This window comes from Lutra lutra, chromosome 7 (genome assembly GCF_902655055.1).
Source record: "Lutra lutra chromosome 7, mLutLut1.2, whole genome shotgun sequence".
Taxonomy (NCBI): Eukaryota; Metazoa; Chordata; class Mammalia; order Carnivora; family Mustelidae; genus Lutra; species Lutra lutra.
Genome location: NC_062284.1, coordinates 49,813,734 through 49,837,826, shown reverse-complemented (window position 1 = coordinate 49,837,826; position 24,093 = coordinate 49,813,734). Strand labels below are relative to the sequence as shown.

General features: G+C 46.4%; 1 pseudogene; it reads left to right on the top strand.

Moving 5' to 3' along the window:
• The first annotated feature begins 13,001 nt into the window (after positions 1-13,001).
• On the top strand, positions 13,002-13,921 carry LOC125104391 (methylosome subunit pICln-like; annotated as a pseudogene).
• Positions 13,922-24,093: the final 10,172 nt, after the last annotated feature.

Below are 24,093 nucleotides of genomic sequence, written 5' to 3'. Positions count from 1 at the left end.
GCCTGAGCAATTGACATGCAAGTGTTCCAATAAGACCATACTCCTTGAAAAGCCCCTGAAATGAGACTAAAGGAAAAGGAAAAAGTACTCACCAATTTTGCACCAAAGCTTAGAGTCCAAATGTAAAGACTCAGCCCCACGTTGGACGCCATATAATGAAGTTCTAGAACCTAGGTGAGGTTTGGTGGGCTGAGGTCCGGAGCCGATGACCAAGAAAGAATTCTTGAGACATCTTTGGTGCAAAATGGTGGTTTATTAAAGCACGGGGACAGGACCCATGGGCAGAAAGAGCTGCTGCCTGGGGTTGTGAGGGATGGCAGGCTATGTACCCTGTGGTTGGGGGAAGGTGAGGGAAAGGGAGGTTTCAATGGAGCTTTCATATGCTAAAGAGAGCCTACAAGGTGCTGAGGTCTCCTCAGCTTGATCACTGTTGTCTTTTGGCAAGCCATTAACCTCAAGATAGTTGGGAGATTCCTGTCTTGCAGGATTGTGATCTCTGCAAGTTAACTATTTGTTTCTCGTTTATGGCGGTCAGGGGTGCCTGAGGAATGTTACACATATTACCGAGGGGAGCGGGTGGAGAGGGGGTGCAAGGCGCCAGCTTTTGCTTTGTTCTCAGTCAGCCTCCTGCTCCCTCATCAGGTGCGCCCGCTGGGTCCATACCACACAGGTCTCATTGCTCTTCACAGCTGAGGCCTTTTACCCTGAGGTGGGATGGGGGAGACATGCAGTCAGCACTGCAGCCATCAGGAGGGTTGGGGGTTGGAGCCCAGAGCAGACCCCAAAGGTCTCAGTGACATACAGAAAGAGGCGGGACAGGAGGGCCCACAGTAGACAAAAGGAGCAAGGTGCTTGGGTGGTTCAGTCGATTAAGGGTCCTGCTATTGGTTTTGGCTCAGGTCATGCTATGAGCGTAATGAGGTGGAGCTCTTCGTCAAGCTCTGCACTTAGGGCAGAGTTGGCTTGGGGATTCTGTCTCCCCCTCTGTGTCTCCACCGTCCCTCTGTGTCTGTCTCTGTCTCTCAGATAAATAAATAAATAAATCTGTAAGGAAAAAGATTCTTGGCAACAATACAAGGATGTGAGGTGGGGGATGTCTGAACATGTTGGCATCTCAGGTTAGATTGCCAGCTGAGTATTTATAGCAGCTCCCTGCATTAACGGCATCGTCCCTGGGATTTCTGACAATATTTCCTCAGTCTTGAGAGGAGAACACGGAGCCTGTCTCTGGGGTGGGAGTGCTCAGGTTTTAGGGTTTTAGTTCAGCACTGTGAGTTGGCAACAGAAGGGAATCACATCAGAGTCCTGCGTCAGAGAGGGGCTCAATGGCTGTGTGCCTGATGGTCCTTCTGGAATGTTGTGCCCTGAGGCCCCTGCTCCTGACCCTGGAGGGACTCCAGGGATGTGTTCTTCACAACTGAATGGCAGAGCAACAGACATAGTACCAGGAGCCCCATGTCCCTTTGGAAAAGTGTCTCCCAGCTCACCATGATCGTGTGCAAGACTTGGGGAAGGTGGGGAGGGGCAGTCAGGCCTACAGGGACAGCAGGGAGCACTAGTTCGGAAAATGCATAGCATGGTGCAAAAGGACTCTAGACTGAATGGGATGAGACATGGTTTAAAGTCTCTTTTCTGATATTCCTACAAATATGTGGACAATGACTGTGCATCTGGCTAAGGCCAGGGCAGGGCGTTGAGGGCAAGTTTGGGGAGGAGACGGGGATCCAGATTCATGGGGAAGCAGGAGTCTAGGAGGGAACCCGGGGGAGTCCAGGCTGGCTTCTGGGACCTGGGGCCCTTTTTGCCACATCGGGGCCCTGGGTGTTGGGTCTGCCCAACACCTGCCCTCACCCTGAGCCAGCTTTGGACTCTGTTGGCAGTATGGGGCACCTTCATGTCCTTCAAGGAGGTAGGAGTGGGGATCTCATCGTTCAGCTCCTGCCCATCTCCTGTGTGGAGCTCTGTAAGGACAGTGCCGGGCATTCAGGCAGGAGACCTCAGAGCCCTGTCTGGCAGCCTTGGCTGGTCCTCAGACCCAGAGGACTCCCTGCCAGACATACTACATGCCAGGATGCACCCTGCTCCACCATGGAGAGGAAAGTGACCAGCTTGAGGGCCTTGGATTCACTCTGGCACAGGTGAGAGGCACATCAGGAATCCTCTTTCCACCCTGCCCACCATGCCATCGGTGTGAACATGAAGGGATCGCCAGTGTATCCACTGTCTAGCCCAGGGTGAGACCTCCCCACATATGCCTCTTCCCCAGAAACCGAAGAGGAGGGGATGGGACTGCCCAAAGATGGCTCGGAGAGGTGGCCTGGCCTGGCCTAGGTCGCTGGGTATTACGTTTTGGCACTTCTTGGCAAATGCCCCAATGCATCGGAGCTGAGGCTTGATCCATTGTCTGTGGCATGTGAAAAATACCACACCCTGTGGTTTCTGGAAGCCAGATCCCTGGGAAATAGGCATACAGCAAGAGAACATCTTTTGTAATCAGATGTCTCTAGCCAAGTGAGCCTGATATGGGACTGCACTAGAATGTGGGTGCCTGGTGATGAGGGTTCCAAGTTCTGTTGGGGACTGTTATCAAGCAAGTGACTTCACTTCCTGGGATCTCCTACCTGAATCCACTCCTGAGTTAGGCCCTACACAGACAGTGCTCTGGGCTGCCTACTGCTCATCCCCTTTCTGCTTGCCATGCTACATCTGTACCCAGTGACACCAACACAGCCCTCTGTACAGGCCCCAGGGATGGTCTGGGTGTAGCCAGGGGCCCAGCCTGGAAATGCACCGGGGCTCTGATACAACTCTCCTCCACTTTTACCTGTTTTTGACCCTGGATGAGGCATTGTCCCTGTCAGGAATGCCCTGAGTCTTGCCTGTACAATAGAGATTATTCTAACATGTACTTCCTCCAGAAGTGCACAGGCAGTTGTGGGATAATATCTATGAAATTGGAGGACTGGTGTCCCATGTAGGAAATACCTACTGTTGGGTTGGTGGCGCCAGGAATGCAGGAGGAACAATAGAAATGACCGCCAGGGGCCGCCATCTTCCAGCACCCCCCCTTCGTTCACCCTTGACTCTCCCGCCAAAAGGATGTATGCCCAGGTCGTGTCTCCATAGGTAACCCGATACTTATGCAGGAAACAGAAGTATCAGGAACCCCCCCCCCCCCAATACCTTCCGATCACCAAATACCTTACCATGTATGGATGTGAACCCATGCCCTGCCTTGGCCAGGTTAAAGACCCCGCTGACTCCCTCCCAGTGCGACTTCCCCTACTCCCTTTCCAGAGTCTCTGAACCTCGCCCAAGAGGGCCCACCTCCTCCCGGCGCGACATTCCTGGCTCCCCTTCTCCTGAGCCCTGAAACTTCGCCAGAGAGTGCCTTTAATAAATCTTGCCTTGCGCCTACCTCGCCTGTTGTTGTGTTTACCCCCCCTGGAAAACTTTACATTTGGTGCCAAAACCTGGGAGGAGATTGAGCCCCCACCCTGGTGGGGAGGCTCTCTCCTCTCCCTAGCTAGACCTGGACCTGCCTTTCCGAACGCCACTTCCGAAGCCGTGGTGAATTTCCCCCGATTCCGCGCCTCCCTCTGGAAAGCCCTGCCCTAATTGCGGGCCGCGTCAGGGTGGACCCTGCTGGTCACCCGGTGACCTCTGTGACTCCGAGAGGCTGGGAGACGTCTTAACCTCTAAGGTAGCCGACATGGTTTTTCCACTGGGTGGACGAGGGGACACCTTCCTCAGCCCTCGGGTTGCCTGGCAATGAATCATGGGGGACCTCCCAATCCAAATTCGACCCCTAAATCACCCGTGTGTTTTAGGCCTGTTGGCCAATCTTAAAACCCTGGAACTGGACCAGGACCTGCGAAAGCGACGTTACTGTACTGTTGCTTGGCCACAACATTGATTAAACAATCAGTCCCAATGGCCTCCAGAAGGCATGTTTAATTATCAGATTCTCATGGACCTAAATAACCTTGGCAGACACCAAGGCAAATGGGCCAAGGTCCCTTATGTCCAGGCTTTCTGGACTCTACACTCTCGCCCCTCCCTCTGCTCTCACTGCTCCACTCATAGGTCCTCTTGGCCCGCTCCCCTCCCCCTACCATGCCACCCACTGCTCCCAAAGACCTGGACCTCTCCTCCCCATCTTCCCTCTCTGAACCCCCGGAGAGCTTCACCCACCCACTGACAAGAGGGCCCCTGGTTCCTCCTCCTCCTCCTTACTGTGATCCCATACCCCAAGGTCCCTCTCTCCCTATGCCCGGTAACCCCCCTGCTCCTACAACCCCCATTTTGGTCCCTTCTACCCCTACTCCTGTCTCATCCCCTAAACCCCCAAAATTTGAGTCTCCTCCTGGTGCGGCCCCCACCGAGCCCCCCCCTCACATCTCCTCCAGCCTCCCCTCCCATCTCCACCTACACGAGGGCTCAAAAACCCTCCCTTGATTTAATCCCCCCCCCCTCAAGGGAGGTTGCCAGAGTTGAGGGAGTTGTTCGGGTTCATGTGCCCTTCTCTCTACAAGAACTTTCCCAAATTGAGAAACATTTGGGCTCTTTTTTGGCCAACCCTGATAACTACATAAAGGAATTCCAGTATTTGGCCCAGGCCTATGACCTCACCTGGCACGACCTACATGTGTTCCAAACTACCACCCTCACCACAGAGGAGAGGGAGCGCATTCAGGCTGTAGCCCGAGAACATGCTGATCAGGTCCATCTTACTGATGCCACGATGCCAGTTGGCCCTCAGGCGGTCCCAGCCACGGAGCCTGAATGGGACTACCAAGATGGCCAAGATGGCCGCTGGCGCCGTGACTGCATGGTCCAGTGCCTTATCGCTGGCATGTGGGCTGCCTCTAATAAGGCAGTCAACTATGATAAATTTAGGGAGGTCATTCAGGAACCAAAAGAGAACCCAGACATGTTTCTTAACTGACTTACTGAGGTGCTGACTCAATACACTTGCCTAGACCTGGCCTCTCTGGCAGGGGCGACTGTTTTAGCTACCCACTATATTTCTCAGTCAGCCGCCGACATTCGGAAAAAAAGAAAGCGGAGGAGAGCCCTCAAACTCCCATTTCTGATCTGGTGAAAATGGCATTTAAAGTCTTTAACTCCTGAGAGGAGGCAGCAGAACTTAAGTGCCAAGCCAGACTCCAACAGAAGATCCAACTGCAGACCCAAGTCCTGGTAGCAGCCCTGCGGCCGGCAGGTTCTGGGGGTCAACAGAAGGGAGCACCTAACCGCGTCCCTCTGGGGGCCTGTTTCAAGTGCAGAGCCGAGGGACACTGGGCCCGTCAATGCCCCAATCCAAAAGTGCCTACTAGGCCGTGCCCTCAATGCAGCATGATGGGCCACTGGAAATCGGACTGCCCCAGCCTCGGGGGATTCCCGGCGCCTCCACGCGGGGGAAACCCTGAGACAGGTAAGTCCTGCCTTCCAACTTCTTGGATTAGAGGATGATTGATGGAGCCAAGACTCAGACACCCCTCTCAACCATGCCGAGCCCAGGGTCATACTCCAGGTAGTGGGTAAGTCCATTTCCTTTCTGTTGGACACGAGGGCTACCTATTCTGTCCTGCCTTCCTACTCGGGTCCTATTCGTCCCTCCCCAGTTACAGTTATGGGAATTGATGGTACTTCCTCCACTCCAAAGGCCACCCCACCCCTTACATGCAGCCTGGATGGGTTCCCCTTCTCACACTCCTTCCTCATTATCCCTTCCTGCCCTGTTCCCCTACTAGGCAGGGACGTCCTCCACAAACTTCAGGCCACCATTTGTCTCTCTCCCTCTCCCTCGACTTCTGCTCACCTCATCCTCCCTCTACTCCCCTCTGACTCATCCCCTATCTTGGACTGTCTCCCTTCCGTAGACCCACAGGTATGGGACATTTCCAGTCCTATAGTAGCAACCCACCACACCCCAGTCAGGATGCGACTCAAGGACAAGTCTACATTTCCATCCCACCCACAGTTCCCTATCTCAGTGACCCACTGGCGAGGACTTAAGCCCATCATCAACCACCTCCTGCAGCAGGGTCTCCTTATCCCCATTAACTCTCCAAGCAACACCCCCATCCTTCCCATTAAAAAGCCCTCAGGAGTCTATCGTCTCGTACAGGACCTGAGACTTATTAACAAGGCAGTAGTCCCACTCCATCCAGTGGTTCCCAATCCCTACACTCTCCTTTCCAATGTTCCCCCACACACTACCCACTTCTCTGTCCTGGATCTCAAGGACGCATTCTTCACTATCCCCCTTCATCCAGACTCCTATTTTCTCTTCGCTTTCACCTGGGAGGACCCGGAAATGCATGTTTATGGACAGCTAACCTGGACGGTCCCGCCCCAGGGCTTCCGAGATAGCCCTTACATCTTTGGTCAGGCCCTGGCCAAAGATCTCCAACAGTGCACCCTTTCGGCCAGTACTCTCCTCCAATATGTAGATGATCTCCTCCTCTGCAGCCCCTCCCTCCCTTCCTCTCAGGAGGATACTGCCACTCTGCTCAATTTCCTTGGCTCCAACGGATACTGACTGACACCTGCCAAGGCACAACTCTGTACTCCCTTAGTCACCTACTTGGGAATATTACTAACTCCCACTTCTGAATCCGTATCTGTCTTCTACAAGACCTACAACCCCCTCAGAACATGGATGATATACTGTCATTTCTAGGACTGGTGGGCTTTTTTAGACACTGGATCCCCAATTTTGCCATTCTGGCCCGGTCCTTATACAGGGCTGCCAAAGACACACTACAGGGACCTCTAACTGACCCAGGCTCCATCAAAGGTCTGTTCTACCAGCTCAAGAGCCACCTCATTTCAGGATCAAGTCTGGCCTTGCCTGACCCTTCAAAGCCTTTTCACCTTTTCACTGACAAATGGTCTGGGCTGCCACGGGCCTCCTGGCCCAACCAACTGGTCTCCCCTATGGGGCGGTGGCCTATCTCTCCAAGCAATTAGATGTCACCACCCAGGGATGGCAGTCTTGCTTCAGGGCCCTAGGGGCAGCTGCTTCTCTTACAAAGGAGGCCCTCAAACTTACCTTAGAACAGCCCCTCACAGTCTTCTCCCCACATCGACGGACTTAGTCAGCCACAAATCCTTGGCACAACTCCCTCCTTCCCGTCTCCAACTCTACCACCTGCTATTCATAGAAAGGCCCCAGATCACACACTCTGTCTCCCCTCACCTAAATTCCACCACTCTCTTGCCGACACCTTCGTCTACCCCCACTCCTTCCCACTCCTGCTCTCAACTCCTGGAAGAACTCTCTCCTTCCCATCCAGGACTTTTGGACTGGCCGCTGCCTGACCCCGATCGCACTCTGTTCGTGGATGGGAGCTCCTTCATAGTGCCAGGTGGATGGCAACATGTGGCCTATGCAGTGGTCACCCTGGACGCTGTCATAGAAGCGGCCCCCCTTCCCATCATCCCGAGATTTGGACTCCTTTGAACCCTACAAGCAGACAACGGACTGGCCTTCATTTCCAGCATCACACAAGAGATCTTCGAGAGCCTCAACATCACCTGGAAACTCCATATCCCCTATCACCCCCAATCTTCGGCTCTGAATCGCTGTGGAGGCCTCAGCCAAGTCCTTGGCATCCCTACGATAGATTACCTCAGTGGCCCAGGTAGCCCTACAGAACCTATGAGCCCTGGACCTGCTCACCGCAGACAAGGGAGGAACGTGTGTATTCCTCAATGAAGAATGCTGCTATTATATCAGCGAATCCGGTATAGTCGAAACCAGTATCGATGCCCTGGCAAAAATCCGCAACTCCCTTCATGGCGAGCATCACCCTGAAATAAACCCCTCTCAATGATGGCTCTCCCCCTTAATGACCTGGCTCCTTCTGATCCTAAGTCCCCTTATTCTCCTCTGCCTATTAGCACTAATTGCCCCTTGTGTTCTTCGCTTCATTCAGGATCTCATCCGCGAGGTTTCCAGGGTCACTGTCAACCAACTCCTCCTGCATCCCTATACCCGCCTACCCACATCCGAAGGACCCTATAACGACGCCCCTTCGCCAGCAGGAAGTAGCCAGATCTGAATCGCCACCCCTATTACACCAAAAAGGTCGGAATGTTGGGTCCACGGCTCCGGGAATGCAGGAGGAACAATAGAAATGACCGCCGGGCTGCCATCTTCCAGCAACCCCCCTTAACCCTTGACTCTCCCGCCAAAAGGATATATGCCCAGGTCACGTCTCCATAGGTAACCCGATACCTATGCAGGAAACAGAAGTATCAGGAACCCCCCCCCCATACCTTCCGATCACCAAATACCTTACCATGTATGGATGTGAACCCATGACCTGCCTTGGCCAGGTAAAAGACCCCGCCGACTCCCTCCTAGCGCAACTTCCCCGACTCCCCTCTCCAGAGTCGTGGAACCTCACCTGAGAGTGCCCACCTCTTCCCAGCAGGACTTTCCTGGCTCCCCTTCTCCTGAGTCCTGAAACTTCGCTGGAGAGTGCCTTTAATAAATCTTGCCTTGCACCTACCTCACCTGTTGTGTTTACCTTGCCTGCAAAACTTTACACCTAGCACCACATTTTCTTCCTTTCTCACCTTGTCTGAGTCTGTACCTCCTCATATCCCACCCCAGAATCCCTAATGGCGTGTGTGTGTGTGTGTGTGTGTGTGTGTGTGCGCGCGCGCGCGCCCAAGGGCGCACACATGGACCTGGGTGCACACGTGTGTGTACTAGCGTTCAATTTCTGCAGGCCCAGAAGATGAGGATTCTACCTAGGGATGGATAGGAAATAACTTCCCAAGGTCCTGGGCTACTAATTTCCAAGGCAAACCCTACAGAAGGTATTGGAGCCTTGGCCTACAAGGGCTGAGCCCACCATTACCCCTCGACTCTGCCAGTCATGTGTCATGAGCCGTTCCCTCCTTACCTCTGGGTGACGTGTTGGATAGGGGTGCACTCAGTCGTTTGCCTTGCCCTGGCTCCTCCTCAGACTGGGAATATGCTGGAATGTCTCCTGTCTGTTATGCCTGAGTTTTTGCGTTGGAGAGACCACCAAGGAGCCAACACCGATGTAATCACACGAGGGTTTATTTGGAAAGCTTAAGCTTGGGCCCAAGTGTACCTGACACAGCGGAGTAGGGGCTTGGACCCTAAACCAGATTACAGTCAGAGTTTTTAAAGACAGAGTAGGGGTGGACTTGGCAGTAGGTGATTGGGCCATGATCGCCATCCCTATGTTCTTGTGATTTATTACAGTGTTAAGCTATCCTATTTCTGACATGATTTATTACCCCGTAAGCTATCCTATTCCTAATTGGTTTTTGGTATGGCGTCTTGTTTTCAAAAACCTTAGGTCAGTCTTTCTGGAACCAATATCGGAGACCTAAGATGGCTTCCGGGGCCAAGATGGCTGCACTTATGTCAAGGCTAGGCCTGGCTAGTCCTGAGGTGGGTTCAGCCTTGTTTTTCTTGGCCTCCACACTGTCTAGGATGTCAATGCTTATCCTCGCCCCCATACTACCTCCATGTCTACAGCCAGTTATAAACCACCACCTTTTCCAGAGCTCCCAGTGAATAGCTAGGTGCAGCCATGGCCCCAGCTCTGAGGTTCATTCCTGGTTCTGCCTTCTTACCAGTCTGTGATTCTGGACAAGGCACTGACCCTGCTGGGGTCTTCCCCTTCTCCCCTCAGTTTCTCCCTCTGATTCCCAACTCACATGGACACATCCTTGTGTAACTCCCTCTCCTGGAGTGCGGCCTGGACTTAGTGATTCACTTCATGCCACAAAAGATGGTAGTATTTCCCCAGGCCCCTTCTGAGATTTGGTTTGAATAATTCATTGCCCAGCCACATGCTCACTCTGACCCGTGTCCTCTGTCAGATCCCCACACTGGAGAAAAAGCCCTTGTATGGAACCATGACACAGACATGTGCATGTGGCCGGGCCCTTGAGGTACAACAACAGACAGAGAGGAACTCAGGCTTTTGATAGGAGCCTGCCAACACTCCTGAGTGAGCTGAGGTTCTCTGTGAAGCAGATCCTAGTCTGGGATTGACAACAGCCCCAATGTCTTGAGAGGCTCTTGCAGGATCCCTCAGCTAAGCCCTGCTGGATTCCTGGTCCCCTGAGATGGTGAGACAGTGTTTGTGGGTTAAGCCACTGAGTGTGGGAAGATGGGGTCCCACAGCAGGAGAAGCAGGGCACTGAGACTATTGAGCTGCCCCAACCCTGTCCCTTCCCCCTACCCTGTTCTCCTCAGCTTTCTCCAACCACCCTGGCCCCTGTCTAACCTTTGATCTGCCCCTCTGGCAACTCTGGTAACATCAAGTTCAGTCTCCAACAATCTTTTGCACCTTGATGCTCTCTGCAGAGCTACATAGACTGGGATTGGTGCAGGGCTGGCTCCTCTCTCTCATGCTGCAGGAAATCTCACTGCGGCCTCAACACAGTCTTTTCAGACCCCTCACCTGTTGGGAGTTCAGGACCCAGTTGCAGCACCTCCTCCTTTTTCTGTGGAGCAATAGCTCTTTTCATTCATGTTTTTGTTTTCATGTTTTGTCCATCTTCCCCTCTAGACCCTGAGCCCCTAGAGGGAGGACCGGTTTGGCTTAGCAGCATTGGCGCTGAGTGCTTAGGGCAAAGTGGCTGAATGAACAGGTATGAGGATCTATCCCACCATTGATCAGCTCAACTGTTAGAGCCTAACTGACTTTGATTGTTTGTAAATACTTTTGTTTTTTAAGTAAAGTCCATGCCTATTGTGGGACTCAAATTCAGACCCTGACATGAACAGCCACATGCCCTACTGACTAAGCCAGCAGGGCACCTCTTTGGAGTTTGAAATGTACTGAGTGATAACTATTTAAGTTAACTCCGTGATTTCAGCATTTGGCAGCTGTGTTACATTATGTTGAATTACCAAATTACTCCCGTAATTTTAGTAGCGTATCATCATGGATCTCCCCAAAGGATAGTGCTGAGTGACTGTTGGGAGGTTGAACTCCTCTCTGTGGTCATTCAGGACCCCACAGTTCCTCCAACATGGGCCTTCTCCCTCCCCAGGAGGTCATGCATCTCTGTAGCCATTGGTAGGAGGGGAGAGAGGATAAAGAAATGCTGGTGGGTGGGTGTTTGCAGCCAGATCTAGAAGGCCTAAAATGCCCAGCTTTACACTCATTCTTTATTTCATTTTTTCATTCCTTGCTTTAAAGGCAAGGCTTTGTAAGTAGTGATTATGAGAAACCATTTCCCACAAAACATAGAAAATGCTGAGTTGAGTGCCTTTGGAAGTGTGGTGCTTGCTCGTGCCCACTCAGGATAGGATCTGGCATGGAGTTTGCTTGGCTGCTGGCCTGGCTGGTGGTGGGTCAACTTCCTTGTAGTTTTCTGAGCTAGGTGATCGTGCTGCTGGAGGCTGAGGAGACACTGATTTTTTTTTTTGAAATTTTTGACAAATTCTAGAGAATAAGAGATGTGAGAAGATTAGAATAGGGAAAATATCTTAAAGTTCAAAAAAGTTAGGAGTTTTAACCAGAATGTTTGACATCAATCCCTTCTGCATTTCTTTTTTTTTTTTCTTTTAAGATTTTATTTGTCAGTGAGAGATCACAGGTAGGCAGAGAGGCAGGCAGAGGGAGAGGGAGGAAGGAGGCTCCCTGCTGAGCAGAGAGCCCAATGTGGGGCTCGATTCCAGGACCCTGAGACCATGACCTGAGCTGAAGGCAGAGGCTTTAACTCACTGAGCCACCCAGGCACCCCCCTTCTGCGTTTCTATAATGGACACAGTAGATGAGGACTTGTGGTATTTAGTAAGGTAAGCAGTGACTGCAGACAAGGAGTAGTGGAAAGGATGGATACTTGTTGTCAGGGTTCATGCTGCTGGAGAGGTCCAATTTATGTATTTAAGTAATCTCTTCACCCAACATGGAGCTAGAACTCACAGCCCTAAGTTCAAGAGGTACACGCTCCACTGACCAAGCCAACCAGTGCCCCTCACCTGTCAGATTTCTAAAGATCTAAAAATTGGTTAATACTTTCGAGAATGAGGGGCGCCTGCGTGGCTCAGTGGGTTGGGCCGCTGCCTTCGGCTCGGGTCATGATGTCAGGGTCCTGGATCGAGTCCCTCATCGGGCTCTCTGCTCAGCAGGGAGCCTGCTTCCCTCTCTCTCTCTCTCTGCCTGCCTCTCTGTCTACTTGTGATCCCTTTCTGTCAAATAAATAAATAAATAAAATCTTAAAAAAAATACTTTCGAGAATGTAAAAAATACAGGCATGCCTCTCAGGTACTGGTGAAAATATAAATTTTTCTATTGTCTTTGAAGGGCAGTTTCACAATATCTATGAGAAATACAAATGTCTATATCCTTTGAACCAGCTTCCCTATTTCTAAGAATTTATTCTTTAGCTACATGCACACATTTAAAAAGTACAAGGTCATTTATTGTGGAATTTTTGTGGTGGCAAAGAATTGGCAGTAACCTAAATATCCCTCAGCAAGACAGATTAAAAAAATTAGTGGGGGCGCCTGGCTCAGTGGGTTGGGCTCTGCCGTTGGCTCAGGTCATGATCCCGGGGTCCTGGGATCAAGCCCCGCATCGGGCTCTCTGCTCAGCGGGGAGCCTGCTTTCTCCTCTCTCTCTGCCTGCCTCTCTGCCTACTTGTGATCTCTGTCTGTCAAATAAATGAATAAAATTAAAAAAAAATTAGTGAACACCCATACAAAAGAACACACTATAGCCATAAAAATGAAGACCTATGATAATGTGATTTATAATAAAAATATATATTGGTTTTCATTCTCATTTTTGGCGTAGAGTGTTTGGAGTTTATTGGAATTTCTGAAGTTTTGAGTGGTGACCTGTGTGTGTGTGTGTGACTTTTGTTATGCTAATGAGACGAATTTTAGACCCACCCCCCCACCCCACCCCTGGAGGTTGTAGGCTGGTTGCCAGGGCAGCCAACCCCTTGAGAAGAGGGGTTGGAACTGCCCTGCCTGTGCCTCCATGCTCCCTGCTGCAACAAGTTTCCTCCAAAGTTTGTAGCCACCTGGGTAGGTTGAGGGGGTCAGCAGCAGCAGCCAGAGACATACGCTGTGCTGAAAGGCAAGGGCCTCAGCACAGGCACCCTTTACATTGCGGAGAGCCACCTGTCCTGGTTAGATGGCTCTGGATTGGGATTCTCACTAGAATACCCAACCATTGCTTGCATGTGCTGTCCAGGGACCTAAATACCTATCCCCCAGAGTGTTTGTATATGATGGTGAATGCCAAATTTGGAGAAGAATCCCAAGAATCTTTTGCTGAAGAAGACAATGATGGGGGCACCTGGGTGGCTCAGTGGGTTAAAGCCTCTGCCTTCTGCTCAGGTCATGATCCCAGAGTCCTGGGATTGAGCCCCACATCAGGCTTTCTGCTCCGCAGGGAGTCTGCTTCCTCCTTTCTCTCTGCCTGCCTCTCTGCCTACTTGTGATCTCTCTGTCAAATAAATAAATAAAATCTTTAAGAAAAAAAAGACGATGATGTTAAATCTATTGCTGAATTTAGATTTGTGCCTAGTGATAAATCAGATTTGGAGGCAATGTTCCCTGAAATGTGTGAATGCCAGCCTTTGCATCCTGATCCTGGGGACAAAGATTCAGATGATTACATTGGAGAAGAATATGTTGTGGGAGCTCATGAACAGGAGCAGGGAGACATCCCTACATTTTATACCTTTGAAGAAGGATTGTCCATCCCATTCAACAGCAGAAGGCCAAGCCATGTTGGAGAGGTTAGAAGAAATGCTTTCTCAGTCTGTGCGCAGCCATTATAACATGGCTGGAGTCTGGACAGAAGATTCAGTAAGAGATTATGAAGATGGGATGGAGGCAGACACCATACCAACAGTTGCTGGGCAGTTTGAGGATGCAGATGGTGATCACTGAGAATGATTTATGCTGCTGTCGGATTCTGCTCATAACTAGGAAAGAATTTGGTGTCTCTTCTACTGTGGAGTGGGTTTTGATGAAAATTTTTTTCCTTCTCCAAAATTTACCTGAACCAGACAGAATATACTGAGATAAAAAGTTGTCACCAGCAGTAGAAACTATGACCTTTATTAATAACAAAGGTGAATTAATTTAACCAAGAGGGTATTTGTAGTTTATCATCTACCCTAAAACTTTCTGTGTATGGGTCCCCTCTGAGTAGGCCTTTCGTTCCCACCTTCATTCTATGCATCTTCTCTAATCTGGCATGCCTACGTGCTGAGAATGTGCAGGCACTTGAAGGCCTAGGTAGACTGGATGGAAGGGAGGGAGGCTGAATCTAAGTTATACCCTTTTAGAGCCTAAAGAACTCCTGACCCCATAAGAAGAAAACAAAGAGATCTCAGGGAAATCCTGGCCTCTGCTGCTTCTTCACAGGGATAATTTAGAACCAAGATGAATCCATTCAGGCATCTTTAGGGAGCCTCTTGGGAAACATCCTAGCCACATGAAATACCACTAACACGGATGCTTCTGACTAGCTCTTACTCCTTTCACCATGTGTCACATTCTGTTTTGTTCAAACCTCTTAGGTTATATCCTCTAATTTCTAACCTCTTTGGCCAGTTTCCATAACAACAAGTAAAACTGAGCTGAAGTCCTCAGAGTACTTCAATGATAACTGTTTTGTCTTTGTAACAGTTTAACAAAGAGATCTAGGTTTTCTATTAAAAAAAAAAAAGAGATTGGACTTTTAGTCCCACTTTCCTGACCTCCAGGAAAGAGAGAAGGAGGAGCTGGAGGTTGAATCAACTGCCAGTGGTCAATGATATGATCAGTTGTGACTGGAATGAAGCCTTCATAAAAATTCCAAAGTCTGGGGCTTTAGAGAGCTTTTTGGCTGGTGAACACGTGGAGATGTGGGGAGAGTGGTGTGCCTACAAGAGGGCATGGAAGCTCTTCCCCTTCCCACATACTTTTCCATGAGCATTTCTTCCATTTGCTGTTCCTGAGTTATATCTTCCTTTAATAAACCAAGGATCTAGTAAGTAAAATGTTTTGTGAGTTCTGTGAGTCACTGTAGCAAATTAATCTTACTCAAGGAAGGAGGGTGTTTGGGAACGTCTGACTTATAGCCAGTTAAGCCAGAAGTATAGGTAAGAACCTGGACTTGTAAGTGGCATCTGAGGGGCGCCTGGGTGGCTCAGTTGTTAAGTGGCTGCCTTCAGCTTAGGTGTTGATCCTGGGGTCCTGAGATCTAGCCTTGCATTGGGCTCTCTGCTCAGCAGGAAGCCTGCTTCTTCCTCTCCCACTCCCCGGGCTTGTGTTCCCTCTCTTGCTGTTTCTCTCTCTCCCTCTCCCTCTCTCTCTCTGTGTCACATAAATAAATAAAATCTTTTAAAAAATATTTAAGTGGCATATGAGTCCAAGGAAGGGGTCTTTTGGAACCCCCAATCTGTAGTTTTTGGTCAGAAGCACAGGAGATCAGGAGATCACCTGTGGTTGGTGTCTGACGTGGTGTGGGGTGGGGGAGGCAGTCTTGTAGGACTGAACTCTTCTGGTACATAGTGTCAGAATTGAGCTGAATGGTAGGACACCTAGTCAGTGTCCTGAACATTGCTTATTGGGGACGTCCACTCCCCCTACTCCAAACACTCTCTGGGAATGATGATCAGAGCACCTATTTCAGACCTTTATGTACTGATATGAAGGGTGGAAATTGGTTGTCTGGGACACAAGGGTAGAAGGGAGAATCTATATCCTTTTATCCTTTTGGAGTTTGAACCACATGAAGATTACCTTGATTTATTTTCACTTCATCTTTCCTTCTTGCTTGTAGGTGAAGTTGGTGTTAAATGGACAGGTAATTTTAAAAAAGCAGAAAATCAGAAATCTTAGACAACACATTAACAAATGAAGGCCAGCATAATGGGGATTTGATTTAAAAAATGAGATATATTTTTCTCATCTGAAATAAGTCTAGGGGGTAGACATTCCAGGAATGGTATGCTTATGAAATCAGGGACCTACCCAAACAACTTCTAGGTCTCTGGTTCTCCCTTTATAGGCTGTGGACCTTGCCCATGTTGCCCAGAATGCCTGCTAGAGCTCTAGCCATCACATCCTCACTGAAGCTGATTTTAAAAACTTGATCCTTGATGGTATAATATGGACAATGCAAGAAGTTATATATATATATACACATATTTAAAGATTTTATTTATTTGACAGACAGAGATCACAAGTAGGCAGAGAGGCAGGCAGAGAGAGAGGGGGGAAAGCAGGCTCCCTGCTGAGCAGAGAGCCCAACATGGGGCTCGATCCCAGGACCCTGGGATCACGACCTGAGCCGAAGGCAGAGGCCCAACCCACTGAGCCACCCAGGCGCCCAAGAAGTTATATTTTTATATTACTTTTCTTCCTGATTTAGTTCACACATGGTCAAATCTTAATGAATATTATTATTGAAAGCTTAATATGTAATTGGAATTTGCTTGACATTTTGTAGAACAATGACAAGATAAAAACAATGTCAGGTGTTTTGAAAAAGGAGAACTTCACATTATTTTATGGGACATAGAATGTTATTGCCTTATCTACAGTTCAAAGGCCAAATCATTCATCTCATTCATTGTGATAGAAATGAGAATGTATTCTTTAGAGGCTTCACAAGTTTCAGGGTAATTATGTATAGACTATACCTCCTATTCATAAGTGTAGTTTTGATAGCTTCCTTTCCTTTATTCTCTTTCTCTTTTTTACACACACACCCTATTCCGTGGCACACCACACAGCCAATATTACTATACAAATCCACCAGATTAAATCTTGCTTTTGCAGGAGTAACCTGAGGAAGAAAAAGGAATGGATTAGGTGGCTCAGTCACTTAAGTGTCCGACTCTGGATTTTGGCCCAAGTCATGATCTCAGGGTTATGAGATTGAGCCTTGCCTCTGGCTCTGTGCTGGGTGTTGAGCCTGCCCAAGATTCTCTCTCTCCCTCTTCCTATGCAGCCCCCTCTCCCGTGCTCATTCTCTCCTCTCTCTCTCTCTAAAGAGAAAAAAAAAAAGAGGAATGGATTAGAGTTTTTCAACTTTTAGCAATATCCTATGATTTTAATTTGATTTAGTTTTAGAGATTGCATTCTGATCTGCTTTCAAAAAAATGGACTCCGTAACAATGCAGACTTGCTTAAATCTATCTCTGTTTTCTCCCTTTTCCTTTCATAGCAGTGGGAATAGCCTCTATAATACAAAATCAGCACTAATTTCAAAACTACAGACTTACTACTTAGAGACATGTTTGTCCTAGCTCTGAAAGAACGGTCCATTTGGAATTTTGCTCACCCACTGATGGATAGCATGAACTGGTGAGCCGTGGGGGAGAGACAATTTTATCTCCTTTTGTAGCATAAATAAAAAAGGCTTGTGTCTCTGTGGAATCACTATAGTTGGTTTCCCGTGATGAAAGAGTCTGCCTCACTCCAGAATGAGATATATGAGAGCCAGATTTGGGAGAAGACAGTGTGATATGGCTTTCTCTGGAGGGCGGAGGGGGCTGGTGGCAAAAGAGTTGCTTGTTAGATGTTCTCTTTCTTGTCAGTGTGGCAGTTATTCTATTGAGAAAGACATAATTGCACCCAAAATGCAAATAGAGTGGGGAGTGGTAACAGATAAGCAATGACCGATGTGCTCAATGTTTTTGATCCTAGTTCAGGAGGTAGCTAAGCTGGCTAATATCCCCTTATTAGAGACAACAGATGCATCCAGAGGAGACATTATTCTGAAAATTATATCCATTACTGAATATATACACATAATATATGCTATATATATATTAAAGATTTATTTATTTATTTGAGAGAGAGAGAGAGAGACAGTGGGGCAGGGAGTAGGATAGTCCCAAGCAGACTCCATGCTTTGTGTGGAACTTGACATGGGGCTCAATCTCGTGACCCTGAGTTCATGACCTGAGCCAAAACCAAGAGTCTCACACTTAGCCAACTGTGCCACTCAGGTGCCTCTATATCATATATTTTTATCAACATCTACATTCTTGAAAATATCTGTGACGGGCTTACTTGTGGCAACCATGGAAACAAAAGCAAATTAAGATATTATTCCAGTCTACCCCCACTCCCATCCCAAGATAGCTTGTCCAACTGATTTGAAAACAAAATCATTAGCAATTTTTTTTAAAAATTGCTTTCATTGGCTTCACCACCTGGATTCTGACCAACCTATACAGAATTGTGGACACAAATAGTCATTCCAATATAAATAATATGTTTACAGGCAAAAATTATAATGATGCTTCCATGGGAGAGAATGGCAGTGTAGAAGAGGGAAGAATCTAGAAATTGATGTCACAAAGATCTAGCTTCAAATCCTGACTCTGCCACTTACTGAGTGATATTGGAAAATTTGCTTCACTCTTCCAAACTTTATTTTTCTTAATGAAAATCGAAAATGGTAATATTTCTCTTTTATAGGATTGATATAAAATAAATAAATTAATGAAACCCTATGTGTAAGTTGTGTATATAATTTAAATGGATGTATTAAAATGGAAATAATTTAGTTACTTAAATAATTAAATCAATATAGTTAAATATGAATCTTCCTCTTTAATGAGTAGATATTCAAAAGACCATGTTTAGAAGAGTTTACTGTGTGAAATGTTGATGAACACATGGAAAATTATAGTGAGGAAGTTCTACTAATGTCTTCACCTCAGCAGCTTCTGGATTTAGCCAAGACTCTTGGAAATTAGTCTAGCAATAACAAAGAAGGTTGTGGTGTGAACAAGTCTCCTTACTGTGGCTGGGCTGTGGAGTCTGGTTATGGTTGGGGAATCTGAGTTCTAGCCTATAACTGTGTGATTTTGAACAGTTGCCCTTACCTTTTTTGCTCTCAGTTCCTTCATTTATAAAATCAGGGAGTTATGTTAGAGTCCACTATGGTAACTGCCAGCTCTATTATGTTTTTATGAGGGTGAGATGCTAAGTGCAGAATTAAATATCCTAAAGTTTTCACATTCAGTTTGGCTCTCTTTGAACTCATGAGCATTCTTTTGCATGAAATTCATGTGCCTATCTTCCCATTATTCCATACAATTTTACTCTTGTCTTTCTTCAGTGGAATGCAGACCTGCTATCTTTCAAGTTCTATAGTCCTCCTGATGATCCTTCAGGAGAAGGGAAAAATCTAAATCTCCTGTAGCCATGGTTCCATCATCTCTGATACCATGTCTTGATACCAGAAATCCAAGGGATGTTGGAGGACAGGAATCCATTTTCTTGGGGCTTCTACTTATGGACATGTAGTAATGGGAATTTTTCTTTTCAAAACGAGAACGTCACCTGTGTCTTCTAATCTCTCCTTGGGAGGGGGTAGGATAGAGTCAGAGTGGCACAGTTTTCTGTGCTGTCACAAATACTATGAGAAGAGCTCAGAGACCAAAACCTTTTGCTTCAGAGTAACAGCAAGGTGAGGTTAGCAAAGCAGGACTTAGAGCTGAGAGAAATTTGACAAGTTTTTAAATGATTTTGTGATCCATAAGCAGTCTGTGTTCAAAGACTGTAGTAAGATGGTGGTTTAAAGTGAACTTTGTGAGAAGTGAGTGGAGATGCTTTTGGAAAACATCCCAGGGGTAGAATTGGTGTTAAAAACAACTGGGTAGGGGCACCTGGGTGGCTCGGTGGGTTGGGCCTCTGCCTTCGCCTCAGGTCATGATCTCAGGGTCCTGGGATCGAGTCCCGCATCGGGCTCTCTGCTCAGCGGAGAACCTGCTTCCTCCTCTATCTCTCTCTCTGCCTGCCTCTCTGCCTACTTGTGCTCTCTCTCTGTGAAATAAATAAATAAAATCTTAAAAAAAAAAACTGGGTAAATGCATGTAGATTTTGATGTTGGTAAGGAGACTTTCAGAGGTATATCTATATCTTGTATATCTGGGGTCATCTCCGAGATTCTTTGTTTGAAGGAGGTCTGAATTTTTGTGGTCAGTATCTTCCATTCTCCTTTAGGATGAAACTCCATCAATTACTGCCTCACTCATTGACATCTTTTATTTTATTCCCACTGAATCCATCCCCTAAGCCTGTAAACATGCTTAGAACTTCCTGTTGCCTGATTGGGCTACTATCTCATTTCTTTATTTTATTGACAAATTAGGTGCTTCCAATACCTGAACATCCACTCATACTTCTCTTCTTGCATTTGGGTTTCTGTATCTGCTTTAGCCTTCTTTGGGCTTACATAACAAACATTCTATAGACAGGAGACTTAAACTAGAAACATTTATTTTTCACAGTTGTAAAAGCTGAGAAGTCCAAGACCAAAGCACTGGCAGATTTGGGGTCTGGTGAGAGCATGATTTCTGGTTTGCAGATGGCACATGGTGGAGAAGAGATAGGGAGATCCTGTGTCTCCTCAACATTTTATAAGGAAGGGCATTAATCTCATCATGAGGTGCCCACTTTCATGACCCTAATACAACTCTAATTACCTCCTAAGGCCCCACATCTAAATGCCATCAAATTTGGGTTTAAGATTTCATCATATGCATTTTGTAGGGGACATATTCAGTCCATAATACCTACTATATGTAGATCCTATTCTTTCAAAGGTCATCAGTGACCACATAATGGTTAGTTCAGAATGCTTTTTCTCTTTTTCATAATAGCCTTACTGAGGAATAACTGCCACATAAGAAGCTGAACACGTTTTGTGTGTATGTGTATGTAGATACACCCCTGAAACTATCACCACAATTAAATTAATGATCATAACCATCACTGGCCAAAATTTTCTTGTGCCCCTTGGTAATCCCTTTCTGCCCCTTCCTGCCTCTTATCTCCCTTTCCTAGGCAACCTCTGATGTACTTTCTGTCACTCTTGATTTTTGTCCTTTCCAGATGCTATAATTTTATAGAGATGGACAGTATGTATGGTCTTTTTGTCTGGCTTCTCTCACTCAGCCTAATTATTTTGAGATGCATTGATGTCATTTCTTGTATCAGTGGTTCACTCCTTTTTATTACTGAGTAGTATTCAGTTTTGTGGATATACACAGTTTGTCTTCCAGTTTATAGAGATGTTATTGTCAGAACAAGTGTAACAGAATAACTAACTGAAAGATGCATGGAACATCAGCAGCAAAGAACTGTAGTAGATGATGCCACACCTAAGATTTTCACACGTAATTAAAATGGAAAGCATAAGTCAGTGAATTAGCTGAATTTATTTTTTTTTAATTTTAAAAAGATTTTATTTATTTATTTGACAGAGAAAGCACACACGGGATTGGGTGAGGGAGAAGCAGGCTCCCCACTGAGTAGGGAGTTGGATGTGGGGCTCAAACCTGGGACCCTAGGATCATGACCTGAGCCAAAGGCAGACACTTAACCTACTAAGCCACCCAGACACCCCTGATTAGATGAATTTAAACACATTATTTTGGAGTCATTGATCAGAAATTTGCATCATTGAAATTAAAAAAAGAAAGAAATTTGGACCAAAAAATTGGATTCTCCCGTCACTTGATATAGCATGGTAATGAAGCAGAACAATGACTTTAAGATTATACAGTTTATTTTCTTAAATAAATTGGGACATGATCTTCTTTTAGGAAGATTATTTGGCAGTGGTATGCAAGATAGATTAGAAATGGAAATGATTGGGGGTGCCTGGGTGGCTCAGTGGGTTAAGCCGCTGCCTTCGGCTCAGGTCATGATCTCAGGGTCCTGGGATCGAGCCCCGCATCGGGCTCTCTGCTCAGCAGGGAGCCTGCTTCCTCCTCTCTCTCTGCCTGCCTCTCTGCCTGCTTGTGATCTCTCTCTGTCAAATAAATAAATAAAATCTTTAAAAAAAGAAATGGAAATGATTGGCATATAGAAGCCAAAGCAAGGGGGCTGTAACAGCATTTAGGAACATGAGTTAATAAGAACAATGGCAATGAGAGTGGAGAAGAAGGGGAAACTATGAAATAGATTTCAAAATTTCCAAGGAAGAAATAATATGGCATCTTATTTTTCTAACCACAGCTTAATGAAAGCCATCTCTTAATTCTTTTCCAAACTTGTCTTCAGGTAGCAGACGCTCTTCCAATTTTTGTTGGAAGAACACTGTTCTGGGATACCAGAGTTCTAGACCTGGTTCAAGCACATACTTTCTGTGTGACCATAAGCAAGTTGTATAGCCTTCTGTAGCAACTGCTTTCTCTCCCGTAAAATGAATGGACAAAGCGGGTACTATGGCTTCTTCCAGCTCCAAATTTCTTATGTGATAGGAATTTATTATCTTGAATTCCTCCCTAATTAGACGTAAATTGACAGAGCATTTCAGCTGGAAATGAAAAGAGTAAGGGTCCTGGTGATGTATTTAACTATAATCTAGATAAAAAATTCTCTGTGCACACTGTGTTTTCATAATGAAGGAGCTGTGCACAAAAGAATAGGGTTGTAGGGTACTAATTTGCTTCTGCTCTGCTGGGTCAAATGGCACTCAAGAGGTTAGGTGTTTGTAATCCAAACATGCACAAAGTTCAGGAAAGGAGCCTAGAGTTTGGTTACTTTTGACAAATTATAGGTCAATAGGGACTACTTCTTAAGATGACTCAGAGGGAAATTCAGCTTTTTAATTAATCTCCTGTGGTCTCTGGCCCTTGCCAATATCACAGATAAATCCAGAGGGTGCCTCTAGTGATTCATTATAACTCTTGTCTCACTGATTACTCTGTTTCTAAATGTTTCTCTGTGGTAAGAATAAGCAGTTAACAAAGGTATATTGGATTTCCCAGTGGACCTTATTAAAACTGTTGTGGTTATGAGGTGATTAACTTATGTAAATGAATCAATGTGGCCAATGAACCAAGCTATGCACACAGAACATATCCAGGAGGGAGAGAATCCCAAAGCCTAGTCACACTGAGGAGAACACTGTGTAGTATTTAAAGGTGAATTACAGAAGAAAAATGAAAAAAGAACCCTGAGAATGATGTCTTTGATACAAAAACACTCAACATGAAATGACAGACAATTAAAAGATGGTTGTAGAGTTTTTACATGTTGCTTTGGCATAGATTACTTGAGCAACAGTAAAAATCCTGGGGGTTAGGGGAGGCTGGTGAGGTCAAGAGTCTGTCCTCAAGCTACCATCGTGCACCTGGTACCCATCTTATTTGCAGTCAGCAGATGTCACCAACCCCCTTTCTTGTGCCACTTGCTTTTTCTCAGGGACAGGTTAATTTTACTCTGCTATGTAGAATACTAGATTGGAGGGGTGAGTGAGCTAGCCTGAGATTTCAAATCTATGTGAATGTTGGAAATAATTACAGAAATGGAAAGTCAGAAAGAGAATTAGATTTTGTGTGAAAAGGATAAGTTAGAGTTTGGCTTGTTTAATAATCATGTGTCTTGAGTATAGAGCATCAGATTTTCCTGTTAAGCGATCATTAGTTTCCTTTTGGTCCTAACTCACCAGGAATATCAAAATCAGGGTCATTGTGGCACTTTTAGTGAATTACAATTAGTTATAATGTGGTTACGATTACTGATTTTTGGGAAATAAAGTTGCTTAACTACCATTAGGTGAAAAATTGGAATGGAGATCCACATCTATATGTGTGTGATGTGACTAGTTCTTCTGGGGTTGGGAGTGCACACTTACATGATCATGTACAGAGCCCTGTCAGGTTAGTTATTTAAAAAGAAATGGTTTACCTACTTCCCCAAAATTTTATCCTTGGAGTGACTACCAGAGATATAGATACTGCTAAGAGATAAAGGCAGGAGGGAAAGGTCTGGAAATGGGAACTTACGAGATGGCCATGCAAAGAGAGAAAGTTGGGGAAGGAGAATAAAAAGGAATAGCCTGTGAGGTTTTAGGAGAATTAGTTTTGGGCAGTATCATGAGAGTTTTCAGCATTGTTCCTTCATAGTCAAAGGATGGAAAGCATACCCTTCTGTTATCTGGAATTAGTTATTTAAGTATTTAGTATAATTTTCCATGAAGCCACCTGGGTCTGGGTTTTTCTTTTTGGTGTATGCTTTTTTTTTTTTTTTTTAATTGTTAACTTGATCTTTTCACTTGTTATAGGCCTACCCAGATTTTCTAATTCTACTTGAGCTGG